Genomic DNA, 21,371 nt, shown 5'->3' with positions numbered 1-21,371 from the left:
CACCCCCCATCAACACCCCCCCATCAACAACCACCCCCATCAACACCCCCCCATCAAACAGCCCCCATCACAGCCCCACCATCAACACCCCCCCCCCCATCAACACCCCCCCATCAACACCCCCCCCATCAACACCCCCCCATCAACACCCCCCCCCATCAACACCCCCCCCCATCAACACCCCCCCATCCCCCCAACACCCCCCCCCATCAACACCCCCCCCATCAACACCCCCCCCCATCAACACCCCCCCCCATCAACACCCCCCCCATCAACACCCCCCCCATCAACACCCCCCCATCAACACCCCCCCCCATCAACACCCCCCCCCATCAACACCCCCCCCCCATCAACACCCCCCCCATCAACACCCCCCCATCAACCCCCCCCATCAACACCCCCCCCATCAAACACCCCCCCCATCACCACCCCCCCCATCAACACCCCCCCAACAACCCCCCCCAACAACACCCCCATCAACACCCCCCCCATCAACACCCCCCCATCAAAACCCCATTCCCTCCCCCCATCAACCCTCCCCCCCCATCAGCAACCCCCCCCATCAACACCCCCCCCATCAACACCACCCCCATCAACACCCCCCCCCATCAACACACCCCCCATCAACACACCCCCATCAACACCCCCCATCAACACCCCCCATCAACACCCCCCATCAACACCCCCCATCAACACCCCCCATCAACACCCCCCATCAACACCCCCCATCAACACCCCCCATCAACACCCCCCATCAACACCCCCCCATCAACACCCCCATCAACACCCCCCATCAACCTACCCCCCCATCAACCTACCCCCCATCAACCTACCCCCCATCAACCTACCCCCCATCAACCTACCCCCCATCAACCTACCCCCCATCAACCTACCCCCCATCAACCTACCCCCCATCAACCTACCCCCCATCAACCTACCCCCCCCATCAACCTACCCCCATCAACCTACCCCCCCATCAACCTACCCCCCATCAACCTACCCCCATCAACCTACCCCCATCAACCTACCCCCATCACCTACCCCCCATCAACCTACCCCCCATCAACCTACCCCCCATCAACCTACCCCCCATCAACCTACCCCCCATCAACCTACCCCCATCAACCTACCCCCCATCAACCTACCCCCATCAACCCTACCCCCCATCAACCTACCCCCCATCAACCTACCCCCCATCAACCACCCCCCATCAACCTACCCCCCATCACCTACCCCCCATCAATCTACCCCCATCAACCCTACCCCCCATCAACCTACCCCCCATCAACCTACCCCCCATCAACCTACCCCCCATCAACCTACCCCCCATCAACCTACCCCCATCAACCTACCCCCATCAACCTACCCCCCATCAACCTACCCCCATCAACCTACCCCCATCAACCTACCCCCCATCAACCTACCCCCCATCAACCCTACCCCCCATCAACCTACCCCCCATCAACCTACCCCCCATCAACCTACCCCCCATCAACCTACCCCCCATCAACCTACCCCCTCATCACCTACCCCCATCAACCTACCCCCCATCAACCTACCCCCATCAACCTACCCCCATCAACCTACCCCCATCAACCTACCCCCCATCAACCTACCCCCCCATCAACCTACCCCCCCATCAACCTACCCCCCATCAACCTACCCCCCATCAACCTACCCCCCATCAACCTACCCCCCCATCAACCTACCCCCCATCACCTACCCCCATCAACCTACCCCCATCAACCTACCCCCATCAACCTACCCCCCATCAACCTACCCCCATCAACCTACCCCCATCAACCTACCCCCCATCAACCTACCCCCCATCAACCTACCCACCCATCAACCTACCCCCCCATCACCCACCCCCCACAACCTACCCCCCATCAACCTACCCCCCATCAACCTACCCCCCCATCAACCTACCCCCCATCAACCTACCCCCCATCAACCTACCCCCCATCAACCTACCCCCATCAACCTACCCCCCCCCATCACCTACCCCCCATCAACCTACCCCCCCATCAACCTACCCCCCATCAACCTACCCCCCATCACCACCCCCCATCAACCTACCCCCCATCAACCTACCCCCCCATCAACCTACCCCCCATCAACCTACCCCCCATCAACCTACCCCCCATCACCTACCCCCCATCAACCACCCCCCATCAACCTACCCCCCATCAACCTACCCCCCCATCAACCTACCCCCCATCAACCTACCCCCCATCAACCTACCCCCCCATCAACCACCCCCCCATCAACCTACCCCCCATCAACCTACCCCCCATCAACCTACTCCCCATCAACCTACCCCCCATCAACCTACCCCCCATCACCCTACCCCCCCATCAACCTACCCCCCCATCAACCTACCCCCCATCAAACCTACCCCCATCAACCTACCCCCCATCAACCAACCCCCCCATCACCTACCCCCCATCAACCTACCCCCCATCAACCTACCCCCCATCAACCACCCCCCATCAACCTACCCCCCCATCCAACCTACCCCCCATCAACCCTACCCCCCCACAACCACCCCCCCATCAACCTACCCCCCATCAACCCTACCCCCCCATCAACCTACCCCCCATCAACCTCCCCCCCATCAACCTACCCCCCATCAACCTACCCCCCACAACCTACCCCCCCATCAACCCTACCCCCCATCAACCTACCCCCCACACCACCCCACACCTACCCCCCATCACCCACCCCCCCACAACCTACCCCCCATCAACCTACCCCCCAACACCAACCCCCCATCAACCTACCCCCCACAACCCTACCCCCATCAACCTACCCCCATCACCTACCCCCATCACCCCACCCCCCACAACCACCCCCACAACCTACCCCCCATCACCTACCCCCCATCAACCACCCCCCCATCAACCAACCCCCCATCAACCTACCCCCCACCAACCCACCCCCCCACCACCTACCCCCATCAACCTACCCCCCATCAACCACCCCCCACAACCTACCCCCCATCAACCTACCCCCCATCAACCTACCCCCCATCAACCTACCCCCCATCAACCTACCCCCCATCAACCTACCCCCCATCAACCTACCCCCCCCATCAACCTACCCCCCCATCAACCAACCCCCCATCACCACCCCCCATCAACCTACCCCCCCATCAACCTACCCCCCATCAACCTACCCCCCATCAACCTACCCCCCATCAACCAACCCCCCCATCAACCTACCCCCCATCAACCTACCCCCCCATCAACCTACCCCCATCAACCTACCCCCATCAACCTACCCCCATCAACCTACCCCCCATCACCTACCCCCCATCAACCTACCCCCCATCAACCTACCCCCCCATCAACCTACCCCCATCAACCTACCCCCCATCAACCTACCCCCCCATCAACCTACCCCCCATCAACCTACCCCCCATCAACCTACCCCCCATCAACCTACCCCCCATCAACCTACCCCCCATCAACCTACCCCCCATCAACCTACCCCCATCAACCTACCCCCCATCACCTACCCCCCATCAGCCTACCCCCCATCAACCTACCCCCCATCAACCTACCCCCCATCAACCTACCCCCCATCAACCTACCCCCCATCAACCTAGCCCCATCAACCTAGCCCCCATCAACCTAGCCCCCATCAACCTAGCCCCCATCAACCTACCCCCCATCAACCTACCCCCCATCAACCTACCCCCCCATCAACCTACCCCCCATCAACCTACCCCCCATCACCTACCCCCCATCAACCTACCCCCCATCAACCTACCCCCCATCAACCTACCCCCCCCATCAACCTACCCCCCATCAACCTACCCCCCATCAACCTACCCCCCATCAACCTACCCCCCATCAACCTACCCCCATCAACCTACCCCCATCAACCAACCCCCCATCAACCTACCCCCCATCAACCTACCCCCCATCAACCTACCCCCCATCAACCTACCCCCCATCAACCTACCCCCCATCAACCTACCCCCATCAACCTACCCCCCATCAACCTACCCCCCATCAACCTACCCCCCATCAACCTACCCCCCATCACCTACCCCCATCACCTACCCCCCCATCAACCTACCCCCCATCAACCTACCCCATCAACCTACCCCCATCAACCTACCCCCCATCAACCTACCCCCCATCAACCTACCCCCCATCAACCTACCCCCCATCAACCTACCCCCATCAACCTACCCCCCATCAACCTACCCCCATCAACCTACCCCTCCATCAACCTACCCCCCATCAACCTACCCCCCATCAACCTACCCCCCATCAACCTACCCCCCATCAACCTACCCCCATCCAACCTACCCCCCATCAACCTACCCCCCATCAACCTACCCCCCATCAACCTACCCCCATCAACCTACCCCCCATCAACCTACCCCCCCATCAACCTACCCCCCATCAACCTACCCCCCATCAACCTACCCCCCATCAACTACCCCCCATCAACCTACCCCCCATCAACCTACCCCCCATCAACCTACCCCCATCAACCTACCCCCCATCAACCTACCCCCCATCAACCTACCCCCCATCAACCTACCCCGCATCAACCTACCCCCCATCAAACTACCCCCATCAACCTCCCCCCCCATCATTCCCCCCCCATCAACACCCCCCCAATAAACCCCCCCCAATAAACACCCCCCCAATAACACCCCCCCAGCAACACCCCCCCCCATCATCACCCCCCCCAGCAACAGCCCCCCATCAACCCCCAGCAACACTCCGCCATCAACACCCCCCCCAACACCCACCCAAACTCCCTATCAACAACCCCCTCATCAAACCCCCCCCCACCATCAACTCTCATCTCCCCCCCCACAATCAACCCCCCCTTCATCACCCTCCCATCATCACCCCCCCCAATCAACATCCCCTCCCCCAATACCCCCATTAACACCCCTCCCAACACCCCCTCTCCCAACTCCCAATCCCCATCAACACCCCCCCCATCAATACCCCCATGCACCCCCCAACACCCCCCTGACACCCCATCCCCCCATCAACCTCCCCCCAACCACCCTCCCCAATATCTCCTTCAACACACACATACCCCCACCGACCCAGCAGCTCCCCTAACGTCCCCAGCACCCGCCCAACATGCCTCAGGACCCCATCACCCCCCCCCCCTCCCCCCCACCCAACATCCCTAACACCTCCCACCCCATCCCCATACAGTGAGTCACAGGTTGGTGTGAGGCAGCAGTGGGTGTCAAGCACTCGGCGAGCTGCCAGCTGGGGGGTGTACCCACCTAGTTGGTGCCCCTTTGGTTCTGGGGTGCTTTGCCCAGCACAATTCTGGTTCTCAGTCAACATTCCTCCCTTACCCAACACCGTTGCCATGGATATACTGCCAGTTTACCGAATTGCTATTGCTGGGATCCTGCTGTGCATCACCATATTGAAAATGTTAATTCTTGAGATGTCGGCTGCGCTGGTTAAATCCAGCATTTATTGCCCTTCTCTAATTGCCCTTGAGAAGCTGGTGGTGAGCTGCCTTTTTGAACCGCTGCAGTCCATGTGGTGTGGTGTGGTGTAGGTACACCCACTATGCAGTCAGGGAGGGAGTTCTATGATTTTGACCCAGTGAAGGAACGGTGATATATTTCCAAGTCAGGGTGGTGAGTGGCTTGAAGATGTTCCCAGGTATTTGCTGCCTTTGCCCTTCTCGATCACTGCTTTTCAATCATTTTTTTCCTGGGACCCACGCCGGCTGACCTTTGCAACACACCGTTATTTCTTACCTTTAATGAGAGAGGTGAGCCTGTTTGACCCGCAAGATCTCACTTGCTTTGTCATTCAATGTTACATTTCTGTTAAGGACTTCAATTGATGAAAATCAAGAAGTTTGTCCTCGAACTCGCTGTGCTGAGTCCTCAAATGTCTTAGAATTTTTGAGGGTTTTAAGCTTTCATTTGCCAGTACTTCCCTGCACATAACGCACATGGGCTTTGCATCCTGATTAGCATTAACAAAACCGCAAGAAAGGGCAACATGGTGGTGCAGCTCTTAGCTCTGCTGCCTCACGGCACCAAAGACCCGTTTTCGATCCTGGCCCCAGGTCAGTGTCCGTGTGGAGTTTACACATTTTCCTGTGTCTGCGTGGGTCTCACCCCCACAACCTAAAATATGAACAGGGTAGGTGGATTGGCCACGCTGAATTGCCCCTTAATTGGAAAAACATAATTGGGTACTCTAAATTTATAATTTAAAAAAAAAGCTCCATAAATCATCTTTATCGTGCTTTTGTTCCCAATTTCAGTTTTTGCTTTGGCTGTTCACCAGACGCCCTGGAGCTCTGCATACAGCTCACACCAGCATTGCATTGTCCTGCCGAGGACTCTCCTGAGACGCTCTCTCCAGCAGATTCAGTTGTGAGATCCTGGCCTGTTTGTGTCTCTGACCCTCTCTTCCCTAATTCTTCACACAGTCCTGTTACTTGCATGCTGGCAGCTGCAAAATGAAGGAATCTCCTCTGTGATTTTGCGTCCAGAGCACGGATGTTCAGTGGACATGCTGGGCGCGTGACCATCTCTCTGCCGTCGCTCCTGGCTGGAAGACTCCCATCATTTGTATTTAAAAACTGGTCAAAAAGCCGGTTGTGGCTGTTGGCCACTTCTCCCACGATCGGGATCGCCACGACCGACTACTCCGCAACCCTCCCGACACCTGCCCGCGACCCTGAGTTTGAAAAGTCTGATGTAGAGGGATCTGGGTGTCCTTATGCACGAATCACAAAAGGCAAGTCTGCAGGTATAGCAAGTAATTAGGAAAACTAATAGAATGTTATCACTTATTTTGAGGGCAATTGGTTAAATTGGCTATCTTTCAGTTGTACAGGGCATTGGTGAGACCACATTTGGAGTTCTGTGTACAATTCTGGTACATTTAAGGGAGGATGTAAAGATGTTGGAAGGTGTTCAGCGAAGGTTTACTAGACCAGGGTTTTCCAAAGTACGGGTTGTGGGCAGGTATCGGGAGGGTCACATTTTGTTCCTTTTGCCCTTAACAGTGACCTACATGTGCGGGATTGGATTTTCTGTTTCCATAAATATAACTGACAGAAATCAAAAGAGAAAATGCTGGAAAATCTCAGCATGTCTGGCAGCATCTATAGGGAGAGAACAAAGCTAGCTTTGGCAAAATTCACAGAATGCTGCGAGGCCGAGATAGACTGAAGTGGAGAGGATGTTTCCGTTACTCGGAGAGACGAGAACCCGAGGACACAATCTCAGACTAAAGGGACAATCCTTTAAAACAGAGATGAGGAGAAAATTCTTCAGCCAGAGGGTGGTGAATCTGTGGAACTCTTTGCCGCAGAAGGCTGTGGGGGGCCACTGAGTGTCTTCAAGACAGAGATAGATAGGTTCTTGATTAATAAAGGGATCAGGGGTTATGGGGAGAAGGCAGGAAAATGGGATGAGAAAAATATCAGCCATTATTGAAGGGCAGTAGGGTGGCGCAGTGGTTAGCCCTGCTGCCTCACGGCGCCGAGGTCCCAGGTTTGATCCCAGCTCTGGGTCACTGTCCGTGTGGAGTTTGCACATTCTCCCAGTGTCTGTGTGGGTCTCACCCCCACAACCCAAAGATGTGCAGGGTAAGTGGATTGGTCACACTAAATTGCCCCTTAATTGGAAAAAAATTAATTGGGTTTTCTAAATTTTTTTAAAAAGCAATGATTGAATGGTGGAGCAGACTTGATGGGCCGAGTGGCCTAATTCTGCTCCTATGTCTAATGATTTTATGAAGTCGGCCGAAGTCTGCACCTGATATGCACATTGCCCCCTCCGGATTCAAGTGAAATCATGGTGGCCCAGAGGCTCCGCTTTTGCATTGGTGAACGAACGTGGCGTGGCTTGCGAAGGTCTGCCGGGTGGCAAAGATTGGTCGAGGGGGGGAGGTTTGAGGAAAACTGGTATAATCCCATTTTCCCCCTCGCTCCCCGCACCCTTTAATATCCCACCCAGTCTCATCCCACTCACCCCCTCACTCCCCGCACCCTTTAATATCCCACCCAGTCTAATCCCACTCTCCCCCTCACTCCCCACACCCTTTAATATCCCACCCAGTCTAATCCCACTCTCCCACTCACTCCTCACAGCCTTTAAGATCCCACCCAGTCTAATCCCACCCTCCCCCTCACTCCTCGCATACCACCCTTTCTAATCCCACTCTCCCCCTCACTCCCCACACCCTTTAATATCCCACCCAGTCTAACCCCACTGCCCCATCTCTCCCACACCCTTTACTATCCCAACCAGTCTAATCCCACTCTCCCCCTCACTCCCACACCTTTTATTATCCCACCCACTCTCATTCCACTCTCCTCCTCACTCCCCACATCCTTTAATATCCCATCCAGTCTAATCCCACTGCCCCCTCACTCCCCACACCCTTTAATATCCCACTCAGTCGAATCCCACTGCCCCCTCACTCCCACACCCTTTAATATCCCACCCAGTCTAATCCCATTCTCCCCTCCCCCTTTAATATCCCATCCAGTCTAATCCCACTCTCCCCCTCAGTCTCCACACCATTTAATATCCCACCCAGTCTAATCACACTCTCCCCCTCACTCCCACACCCTTTATTATCCCACCCAGTCTCATCCCACTCTCCCCCTCACTCCCCACACCCTTTAATATCCCACCCAGTCTAATCCCACTTCCCCCTCACTCCCACACCCATTAATATCCCACCCAATCTAATCCCACTCTCCCCCTCACTCACACACCCTTTATTATCCCACCCAGTCTCATCCCACTCTCCCCCTCACTCCCCACACCCTTTAATATCCCACCCAGTCTAATCCCACTCTCCCCCTCACTCCCCGCGCCCTTTAATATCCCACCCAGTCCAATCCCACTCACCCCCTCACTGCCCACACCCTTTAATATCCCACCCAGTCTAATCCCACTCTCCCCCTCACTCCCCACACTCTTTAATATCCCACCCTGTCGAATCCCACTCTCCCCCTCACTCCCCGCACCCTTTAATATCCCACTCAGACTAAACGCACTCTCCCACTCACTCCTCACAGCCTTTAATATCCCACCCAGTCTAATCTCACTCTCCCCCTTACTCCCCACACCCTTTAATATCCCGCCCAGTCTAATCCCACTCTCCCCCTCACTCCCCGCACCCTTTAATATCCCACCCAGTCTAATCTCACTCACCCCCTTACTCGCCACACCCTTTAATATCCCGCCCAGTCTAATCCCACTCTCCCCCTCACTCCCCGCACCCATTAATATCCCACCCAGTCTAATCCCACTCTCCCCCTCACTCCCCACACCCTTTTATATCCCACCCAGTCTAATCCCACTCTCCCCCTCACTCCCCACACCCTTTTATATCCCACCCAGTCTAATCCTACTCTCCCACTCACTCCTCACAGCCTTTAATATCCCACCCAGTCTAATCCCACTCTCCCCCTCACTCCCCGCACCCTTTAATATCCCACCCAGTCTAATCCCACTCACCCCCTCACTGCCCACACCCTTTAATATCCCACCCAGTCTAATCCCACTCTCCCACTCACTCCTCACAGCCTTTAATATCCCACCCAGTCTAATCCCACTCTCCCCCTCACTCCCCGCACCCTTTAATATCCCACCCAGTCTAATCTCACTCTCCCCCTCACTCCCACACCCTTTATTATCCGACCCAGTCTCATCCCACTCTCCCCCTCACTCCCCACACCCTTTAATATCCCACCCAGTCTAATACCACTGCCCCCTCACTCCCACACCCTTTAATATCCCACCCAGTCTAATCCCATTCTCCCCTCACCCTTTCATATCCCACCCAGTCTAATCCCACTCACCCCCTCACTCCCCACACCCTTTAATATCCCACTCAGTCTCATCCCACTGCCCCCTCACTCCCACACCCTTTAATATCCCACCCAGTCTAATCCCATTCTCCCCTCACCCTTTAATATCCCATCCAGTCTAATCCCACTCTCCCCCTCAGTCTCCACACCCTTTAATATCCCACCCAGTCTAACCCCACTCTCCCCCTCACTCCCACACCCTTTATTATCCCACCCAGTCTCATCCCACTCTCCCCCTCACTCCCCAAACCCTTTAATATCCCACCCAGTCTAATCCCACTGCCCCCTCACTCCCACACCCTTTAATATCCCACCCAATCTAATCCCACTCTCCCCCTCACTCACACACCCTTTATTATCCCACCCAGTCTCATCCCACTCTCCCCCTCACTCCCCACACCCTTTAATATCCCACCCAGTCTAATCCCACTCTCCCCCTCACTCCCCGCACCCTTTAATATCCCACCCAGTCTAATCCCACTCACCCCCTCACTGCCCACACCCTTTAATATCCCACCCAGTCTAATCCCACTCTCCCCCTCACTCCCCACACTCTTTAATATCCCACCCAGTCTAATCCCACTCTCCCCCTCGCTCCCAACACCCTTTAATATCCCACACTGTCGAATCCCACTCTCCCCCTCACTCCCCGCACACTTTAATATCCCACCCAGTCTAATCTCACTCTCCCCCTCACTCCCCACACCCTTTAATATCCCGCCCAGTCTAATCCCACTCTCCCCCTCACTCCCCGCACCCTTTAATATCCCACCCAGTCTAATCCCACTCTCCCACTCACTCCTCACAGCCTTTAATATCCCACCCAGTCTAATCCCACCCTCCCCCTCACTCCCCGCATCCCACCCTGTCTAATCCCACTCTCCCCCTCACTCCCCACACCCTTTTATATCCCACCCAGTCTAATCCCACTCTCCCACTCACTCCTCACAGACTTTAATATCCCACCCAGTCTAATCCCACCCTCCCCCTCACTCCCCGCATCCCACCCTGTCTAATCCCACTCTCCCCCTCACTCCCCACACACTTTAATATCCCATCCAGTCTAATCCCACTGCCCCCTCACTCCTCACAGCCTTTAATATCCCACCCAGTCTAATCCCACTCTCCCCCTCACTCCCCGCACCCTTTAATATCCCACCCAGTCTAATCTCACTCTCCCCCTCACTCCCACACCCTTTATTATCCGACCCAGTCTCATCCCACTCTCCCCCTCACTCCCCACACCCTTTAATATCCCACCCAGTCTAATACCACTGCCCCCTCACTCCCACACCCTTTAATATCCCACCCAGTCTAATCCCATTCTCCCCTCACCCTTTAATATCCCATCCAGTCTAATCCCACTCTCCCCCTCACTCCCCGCGCCCTTTCATATCCCACCCAGTCTAATCCCTCTCACCCCCTCACTCCCCACACCCTTTAATATCCCACTCAGTCTCATCCCACTGCCCCCTCACTCCCACACCCTTTAATATCCCACCCAGTCTAATCCCATTCTCCCCTCACCCTTTAATATCCCATCCAGTCTAATCCCACTCTCCCCCTCAGTCTCCACACCCTTTAATATCCCACCCAGTCTAATCCCACTCTCCCCCTCACTCCCACACCCTTTATTATCCCACCCAGTCTCATCCCACTCTCCCCCTCACTCCCCAAACCCTTTAATATCCCACCCAGTCTAATCCCACTGCCCCCTCACTCCCACACCCTTTAATATCCCACCCAATCTAATCCCACTCTCCCCCTCACTCACACACCCTTTATTATCCCACCCAGTCTCATCCCACTCTCCCCCTCACTCCCCACACCCTTTAATATCCCACCCAGTCTAATCCCACTCTCCCCCTCACTCCCCGCACCCTTTAATATCCCACCCAGTCTAATCCCACTCACCCCCTCACTGCCCACACCCTTTAATATCCCAAACAGTCTAATCCCACTCTCCCCCTCACTCCCCACACTCTTTAATATCCCACCCAGTCTAATCCCACTCTCCCCCTCACTCCCCACACCCTTTCATATCCCACCCAGTCTAATCCCACTCTCCCACTCACTCCTCACAGCCTTTAATATCCCACCCAGTCTAATCCCACCCTCCCCCTCACTCCCCGCATCCCACCCTGTCTAATCCCACTCTCCCCCTCACTCCCCACACACTTTAATATCCCATCCAGTCTAATCCCACTGCCCCCTCACTCCCCGCACCCTTTAATATCCCACCCAGACTAATCCCACTCTCCCACTCACTCCTCACAGCCTTTAATATCCCACCCAATCTAATCCCACTCTCCCCCTCACTCACACACCCTTTATTATCCCACCCAGTCTCATCCCACTCTCCCCCTCACTCCCCACACCCTTTAATATCCCACCCAGTCTAATCCCACTCTCCCCCTCACTCCCCGCACCCTTTAATATCCCACCCAGTCTAATCTCACTCTCCCCTCACTCCCCACACCCATAATATCCCGCCCAGTCTAATCCCACTCTCCCCCTCACTCCCCGCAATCTTTAATATCCCACCCAGTCTAATCCCACTCTCCCCCTCACTCCCCACACCCTTTAATATCCCACCCAGTCAAATCCCACTCTCCCACTCACTCCTCACAGCCTTTAATATCCCACCCAGTCTAATCCCACCCTCCCCCTCACTCCTCGCATCCCACCCAGTCTAATCCCACTCTTCCCCTCACTCCCCACACCCTTTAATATCCCACCCAGTCTAATCCCACTCTCCCACTCACTCCCCACACCCTTTAATATCCCACCCAGTCTATTCCCACTGCCCCATCTCTCCCACACCCTTTACTATCCCAACCAGTCTAATCCCACTCTCCCCCTCACTCCCACACCCTTTATTATCCCACCCAGTCTCATCCCACTCTCCCCCTCACTCCCCACACCCTTTAATATCCCACCCAGCCTAATACCACTGCCCCCTCACTCCCACGCCCTTTAATATCCCACCCAGTCTAATCCCATTCTCCCCTCACCCTTTAATATCCCATCCAGTCTAATCCCACTCTCCCCCTCAGTCTCCACACCCTTTAATATCCCACCCAGTCTAACCCCACTCTCCCCCTCACTCCCACACCCTTTATTATCCCACCCAGTCTCATCCCACTCTCCCCCTCACTCCCCAAACCCTTTAATATCCCACCCAGTCTAATCCCACTGCCCCCTCACTCCCACACCCTTTAATATCCCACCCAATCTAATCCCACTCTCCCCCTCACTCACACACCCTTTATTATCCCACCCAGTCTCATCCCACTCTCCCCCTCACTCCCCACACCCTTTAATATCCCACCCAGTCTAATCCCACTCTCCCCCTCACTCCCCGCACCCTTTAATATCCCACCCAGTCTAATCCCACTCACCCCCTCACTGCCCACACCCTTTAATATCCCACCCAGTCTAATCCCACTCTCCCCCTCACTCCCCACACTCTTTAATATCCCACCCAGTCTAATCCCACTCTCCCCCTCGCTCCCAACACCCTTTAATATCCCACACTGTCGAATCCCACTCTCCCCCTCACTCCCCGCACACTTTAATATCCCACCCAGTCTAATCTCACTCTCCCCCTCACTCCCCACACCCTTTAATATCCCGCCCAGTCTAATCCCACTCTCCCCCTCACTCCCCGCACCCTTTAATATCCCACCCAGTCTAATCCCACTCTCCCACTCACTCCTCACAGCCTTTAATATCCCACCCAGTCTAATCCCACCCTCCCCCTCACTCCCCGCATCCCACCCTGTCTAATCCCACTCTCCCCCTCACTCCCCACACCCTTTTATATCCCACCCAGTCTAATCCCACTCTCCCACTCACTCCTCACAGACTTTAATATCCCACCCAGTCTAATCCCACCCTCCCCCTCACTCCCCGCATCCCACCCTGTCTAATCCCACTCTCCCCCTCACTCCCCACACACTTTAATATCCCATCCAGTCTAATCCCACTGCCCCCTCACTCCCCACACCCTTTAATATCCCACCCAGTCTAATCCCACTCTTCCCCTCACTCCCCGCACCCTTTAATATCCCACCCAGACTAATACCACTCTCCCACTCACTCCTCACAGCCTTTAATATCCCACCCAGTCTAATCCCACTCTCCCCCTCACTCCCCGCACCCTTTAATATCCCACCCAGTCTAATCTCACTCTCCCCCTCACTCCCACACCCTTTATTATCCGACCCAGTCTCATCCCACTCTCCCCCTCACTCCCCACACCCTTTAATATCCCACCCAGTCTAATACCACTGCCCCCTCACTCCCACACCCTTTAATATCCCACCCAGTCTAATCCCATTCTCCCCTCACCCTTTAATATCCCATCCAGTCTAATCCCACTCTCCCCCTCACTCCCCGCGCCCTTTCATATCCCACCCAGTCTAATCCCACTCACCCCCTCACTCCCCACACCCTTTAATATCCCACTCAGTCTCATCCCACTGCCCCCTCACTCCCACACCCTTTAATATCCCACCCAGTCTAATCCCATTCTCCCCTCACCCTTTAATATCCCATCCAGTCTAATCCCACTCTCCCCCTCAGTCTCCACACCCTTTAATATCCCACCCAGTCTAATCCCACTCTCCCCCTCACTCCCACACCCTTTATTATCCCACCCAGTCTCATCCCACTCTCCCCCTCACTCCCCAAACCCTTTAATATCCCACCCAGTCTAATCCCACTGCCCCCTCACTCCCACACCCTTTAATATCCCACCCAATCTAATCCCACTCTCCCCCTCACTCACACACCCTTTATTATCCCACCCAGTCTCATCCCACTCTCCCCCTCACTCCCCACACCCTTTAATATCCCACCCAGTCTAATCCCACTCTCCCCCTCACTCCCCGCACCCTTTAATATCCCACCCAGTCTAATCCCACTCACCCCCTCACTGCCCACACCCTTTAATATCCCAAACAGTCTAATCCCACTCTCCCCCTCACTCCCCACACTCTTTAATATCCCACCCAGTCTAATCCCACTCTCCCCCTCGCTCCCAACACCCTTTAATATCCCACCCAGTCTAATCCCACTCTCCCCCTCACTCCCCACACCCTTTCATATCCCACCCAGTCTAATCCCACTCTCCCACTCACTCCTCACAGCCTTTAATATCCCACCCAGTCTAATCCCACCCTCCCCCTCACTCCCCGCATCCCACCCTGTCTAATCCCACTCTCCCCCTCACTCCCCACACACTTTAATATCCCATCCAGTCTAATCCCACTGCCCCCTCACTCCCCGCACCCTTTAATATCCCACCCAGACTAATCCCACTCTCCCACTCACTCCTCACAGCCTTTAATATCCCACCCAATCTAATCCCACTCTCCCCCTCACTCACACACCCTTTATTATCCCACCCAGTCTCATCCCACTCTCCCCCTCACTCCCCACACCCTTTAATATCCCACCCAGTCTAATCCCACTCTCCCCCTCACTCCCCGCACCCTTTAATATCCCACCCAGTCTAATCTCACTCTCCCCTCACTCCCCACACCCATAATATCCCGCCCAGTCTAATCCCACTCTCCCCCTCACTCCCCGCAATCTTTAATATCCCACCCAGTCTAATCCCACTCTCCCCCTCACTCCCCACACCCTTTAATATCCCACCCAGTCAAATCCCACTCTCCCACTCACTCCTCACAGCCTTTAATATCCCACCCAGTCTAATCCCACCCTCCCCCTCACTCCTCGCATCCCACCCTTTCTAATCCCACTCTCCCCCTCACTCCCCACACCCTTTAATATCCCATCCAGTCTAATCCCACTGCCCCCTCACTCCCCGCACCCTTTAATATCCCACCCAGTCTAATCCCACTCTTCCCCTCACTCCCCACACCCTTTAATATCCCACCCAGTCTAATCCCACTCTCCCACTCACTCCCCACACCCTTTAATATCCCACCCAGTCTATTCCCACTGCCCCATCTCTCCCACACCCTTTACTATCCCAACCAGTCTAATCCCACTCTCCCCCTCACTCCCACACCCTTTATTATCCCACCCAGTCTCATCCCACTCTCCCCCTCACTCCCCACACCCTTTAATATCCCACCCAGCCTAATACCACTGCCCCCTCACTCCCACGCCCTTTAATATCCCACCCAGTCTAATCCCATTCTCCCCTCACCCTTTAATATCCCATCCAGTCTAATCCCACTCTCCCCCTCACTCCCCACACCCTTTAATATCCCACCCAGTCTAATCCCACTCTCCCCCTCACTCCCCGCACCCTTTAATATCCCACCCAGTCTAATCCCACTCACCCCCTCACTGCCCACACCCTTTAATATCCCACCCAGTCTAATCCCACTCACCCCCTCACTCCCCACACCCTTTAATATCCCACTCAGTCTCATCCCACTGCCCCCTCACTCCCACACCCTTTAATATCCCACCCAGTCTAATCCCATTCTCCCCTCACCCTTTAATATCCCATCCAGTCTAATCCCACTCTCCCCCTCAGTCTCCACACCCTTTAATATCCCACCCAGTCTAACCCCACTCTCCCCCTCACTCCCACACCCTTTATTATCCCACCCAGTCTCATCCCACTCTCCCCCTCACTCCCCAAACCCTTTAATATCCCACCCAGTCTAATCCCACTGCCCCCTCACTCCCACACCCTTTAATATCCCACCCAATCTAATCCCACTCTCCCCCTCACTCACACACCCTTTATTATCCCACCCAGTCTCATCCCACTCTCCCCCTCACTCCCCACACCCTTTAATATCCCACCCAGTCTAATCCCACTCTCCCCCTCACTCCCCGCACCCTTTAATATCCCACCCAGTCTAATCCCACTCACCCCCTCACTGCCCACACCCTTTAATATCCCACCCAGTCTAATCCCACTCTCCCCCTCACTCCCCACACTCTTTAATATCCCACCCAGTCTAATCCCACTCTCCCCCTCGCTCCCAACACCCTTTAATATCCCACACTGTCGAATCCCACTCTCCCCCTCACTCCCCGCACACTTTAATATCCCACCCAGTCTAATCTCACTCTCCCCCTCACTCCCCACACCCTTTAATATCCCGCCCAGTCTAATCCCACTCTCCCCCTCACTCCCCGCACCCTTTAATATCCCACCCAGTCTAATCCCACTCTCCCACTCACTCCTCACAGCCTTTAATATCCCACCCAGTCTAACCCCACCCTCCCCCTCACTCCCCGCATCCCACCCTGTCTAATCCCACTCTCCCCCTCACTCCCCACACCCTTTTATATCCCACCCAGTCTAATCCCACTCTCCCACTCACTCCTCACAGACTTTAATATCCCACCCAGTCTAATCCCACCCTCCCCCTCACTCCCCGCATCCCACCCTGTCTAATCCCACTCTCCCCCTCACTCCCCACACACTTTAATATCCCATCCAGTCTAATCCCACTGCCCCCTCACTCCCCACACCCTTTAATATCCCACCCAGTCTAATCCCACTCTTCCCCTCACTCCCCGCACCCTTCAATATCCCACCCAGACTAATACCACTCTCCCACTCACTCCTCACAGCCTTTAATATCCCACCCAGTCTAATCCCACTCTCCCCCTCACTCCCCGCACCCTTTAATATCCCACCCAGTCTAATCTCACTCTCCCCCTCACTCCCACACCCTTTATTATCCGACCCAGTCTCATCCCACTCTCCCCCTCACTCCCCACACCCTTTAATATCCCACCCAGTCTAATACCACTGCCCCCTCACTCCCACTCCCTTTAATATCCCACCCAGTCTAATCCCATTCTCCCCTCACCCTTTAATATCCCATCCAGTCTAATCCCACTCTCCCCCTCACTCCCCGCGCCCTTTCATATCCCACCCAGTCTAATCCCACTCACCCCCTCACTCCCCACACCCTTTAATATCCCACTCAGTCTCATCCCACTGCCCCCTCACTCCCACACCCTTTAATATCCCACCCAGTCTAATCCCATTCTCCCCTCACCCTTTAATATCCCATCCAGTCTAATCCCACTCTCCCCCTCAGTCTCCACACCCTTTAATATCCCACCCAGTCTAATCCCACTCTCCCCCTCACTCCCACACCCTTTATTATCCCACCCAGTCTCATCCCACTCTCCCCCTCACTCCCCAAACCCTTTAATATCCCACCCAGTCTAATCCCACTGCCCCCTCACTCCCACACCCTTTAATATCCCACCCAATCTAATCCCACTCTCCCCCTCACTCACACACCCTTTATTATCCCACCCAGTCTCATCCCACTCTCCCCCTCACTCCCCACACCCTTTAATATCCCACCCAGTCTAATCCCACTCTCCCCCTCACTCCCCGCACCCTTTAATATCCCACCCAGTCTAATCCCACTCACCCCCTCACTGCCCACACCCTTTAATATCCCAAACAGTCTAATCCCACTCTCCCCCTCACTCCCCACACTCTTTAATATCCCACCCAGTCTAATCCCACTCTCCCCCTCGCTCCCAACACCCTTTAATATCCCACCCAGTCTAATCCCACTCTCCCCCTCACTCCCCACACCCTTTCATATCCCACCCAGTCTAATCCCACTCTCCCACTCACTCCTCACAGCCTTTAATATCCCACCCAGTCTAATCCCACCCTCCCCCTCACTCCCCGCATCCCACCCTGTCTAATCCCACTCTCCCCCTCACTCCCCACACACTTTAATATCCCATCCAGTCTAATCCCACTGCCCCCTCACTCCCCGCACCCTTTAATATCCCACCCAGACTAATCCCACTCTCCCACTCACTCCTCACAGCCTTTAATATCCCACCCAATCTAATCCCACTCTCCCCCTCACTCACACACCCTTTATTATCCCACCCAATCTCATCCCACTCTCCCCCTCACTCCCCACACCCTTTAATATCCCACCCAGTCTAATCCCACTCTCCCCCTCACTCCCCGCACCCTTTAATATCCCACCCAGTCTAATCTCACTCTCCCCTCACTCCCCACACCCATAATATCCCGCCCAGTCTAATCCCACTCTCCCCCTCACTCCCCGCAATCTTTAATATCCCACCCAGTCTAATCCCACTCTCCCCCTCACTCCCCACACCCTTTAATATCCCACCCAGTCAAATCCCACTCTCCCACTCACTCCTCACAGCCTTTAATATCCCACCCAGTCTAATCCCACCCTCCCCCTCACTCCTCGCATCCCACCCTTTCTAATGCCACTCTCCCCCTCACTCCCCACACCCTTTAATATCCCATCCAGTCTAATCCCACTGCCCCCTCACTCCCCGCACCCTTTAATATCCCACCCAGTCTAATCCCACTCTTCCCCTCACTCCCCACACCCTTTAATATCCCACCCAGTCTAATCCCACTCTCCCACTCACTCCCCACACCCTTTAATATCCCACCCAGTCTATTCCCACTGCCCCATCTCTCCCACACCCTTTACTATCCCAACCAGTCTAATCCCACTCTCCCCCTCACTCCCACACCCTTTATTATCCCACCCAGTCTCATCCCACTCTCCCCCTCACTCCCCACACCCTTTAATATCCCACCCAGCCTAATACCACTGCCCCCTCACTCCCACGCCCTTTAATATCCCACCCAGTCTAATCCCATTCTCCCCTCACCCTTTAATATCCCATCCAGTCTAATCCCACTCTCCCCCTCACTCCCCACACCCTTTAATATCCCACCCAGTCTAATCCCACTCTCCCCCTCACTCCCCGCACCCTTTAATATCCCACCCAGTCTAATCCCACTCACCCCCTCACTGCCCACACCCTTTAATATCCCACCCAGTCTAATCCCACTCTCTCCCTCACTCCCCACACTCTTTAATATCCCACCCAGTCTAATCCCACTCTCCCCCTCGCTCCCAACACCCTTTAATATCCCACCCTGTCGAATCCCACTCTCCCCCTCACTCCCCGCACACTTTAATATCCCACCCAGTCTAATCTCACTCTCCCCTCACTCCCCACACCCTTTAATATCCCGCCCAGTCTAATCCCACTCTCCCCCTCACTCCCCGCACCCTTTAATATCCCACCCAGTCTAATCCCACTCTCCCCCTCACTCCCCACACCCTTTAATATCCCACCCAGCCTAATACCACTGCCCCCTCACTCCCACGCCCTTTAATATCCCACCCAGTCTAATCCCATTCTCCCCTCGCCGTTTAATATCCCATCCAGTCTAATCCCACTCTCCCCCTCACTCCCCACACCCTTTAATATCCCACCCAGTCTAATCCCACTCTCCCCCTCACTCCCCGCACCCTTTAATATCCCACCCAGTCTAATCCCACTCACCCCCTCACTGCCCACACCCTTTAATATCCCACCCAGTCTAATCCCACTCTCCCCCTCACTCCCCACACTCTTTAATATCCCACCCAGTCTCATCCCACTCTCCCCCTCACTCCCCACACCCTTTAATATCCCACCCAGTCTAATCCCACTCTCCCCCTCACTCCCCGCACCCTTTAATATCCCACCCAGTCTAATCTCACTCTCCCCTCACTCCCCACACCCATAATATCCCGCCCAGTCTAATCCCACTCTCCCCCTCACTCCCCGCAATCTTTAATATCCCACCCAGTCTAATCCCACTCTCCCCCTCACTCCCCACACCCTTTAATATCCCACCCAGTCAAATCCCACTCTCCCACTCACTCCTCACAGCCTTTAATATCCCACCCAGTCTAATCCCACCCTCCCCCTCACTCCTCGCATCCCACCCTTTCTAATCCCACTCTCCCCCCCCCCACTCCCCACACCCTTTAATATCCCATCCAGTCTAATCCCACTGCCCCCTCACTCCCCGCACCCTTTAATATCCCACCCAGTCTAATCCCACTCTTCCCCTCACTCCCCACACCCTTTAATATCCCACCCAGTCTAATCCCACTCTCCCACTCACTCCCCACACCCTTTAATATCCCACCCAGTCTATTCCCACTGCCCCATCTCTCCCACACCCTTTACTATCCCAACCAGTCTAATCCCACTCTCCCCCTCACTCCCACACCCTTTATTATCCCACCCAGTCTCATCCCATTCTCCCCCTCACTCCCCACACCCTTTAATATCCCACCCAGCCTAATACCACTGCCCCCTCACTCCCACGCCCTTTAATATCCCACCCAGTCTAATCCCATTCTCCCCTCACCCTTTAATATCCCACCCAGTCTAATCCCACTCTCCCCCTCACTCCCCGCACCCTTTAATATCCAACCCAGTCTAATCCCACTCACCCCCTCACTGCCCACACCCTTTAATATCCCACCCAGTCTAATCCCACTCTCCCCCTCACTCCCCACACTCTTTAATATCCCACCCAGTCTAATCCCACTCTCCCCCTCGCTCCCAACACCCTTTAATATCCCACCCTGTCGAATCCCACTCTCCCCCTCACTCCCCGCACACTTTAATATCCCACCCAGTCTAATCTCACTCTCCCCTCACTCCCCACACCCTTTAATATCCCGCCCAGT

At 55.4% G+C, this 21,371-nt stretch overlaps 1 protein-coding gene across 4 annotated transcripts in view; it reads left to right on the top strand.

Annotated features, from left to right (window-relative positions):
- Window positions 1-6,455: 6,455 nt before the first annotated feature.
- Window positions 6,456-21,371, top strand: part of tmub1 (transmembrane and ubiquitin-like domain containing 1) — a 70,060-nt gene continuing 55,144 nt past the window's right edge. For 2 of the 4 annotated variants that reach the window (XM_072468569.1, XM_072468567.1), the window contains exon 1: window positions 6,456-6,761. The gene's annotated coding sequence lies outside the window, so the exon portion shown is untranslated. Of the gene's footprint in view, window positions 6,774-21,371 lie in introns of all 4 variants that reach the window. The other 2 variants (XM_072468570.1, XM_072468568.1) reach the window with 1 other exon arrangement.

Source organism: Scyliorhinus torazame, chromosome 11 (assembly GCF_047496885.1).
Source record: "Scyliorhinus torazame isolate Kashiwa2021f chromosome 11, sScyTor2.1, whole genome shotgun sequence".
Classification (NCBI taxonomy): domain Eukaryota; kingdom Metazoa; phylum Chordata; class Chondrichthyes; order Carcharhiniformes; family Scyliorhinidae; genus Scyliorhinus; species Scyliorhinus torazame.
The sequence above is the reverse complement of the archived record's forward strand: the minus strand, read 5'-3'. Positions and strand labels throughout refer to the sequence as shown.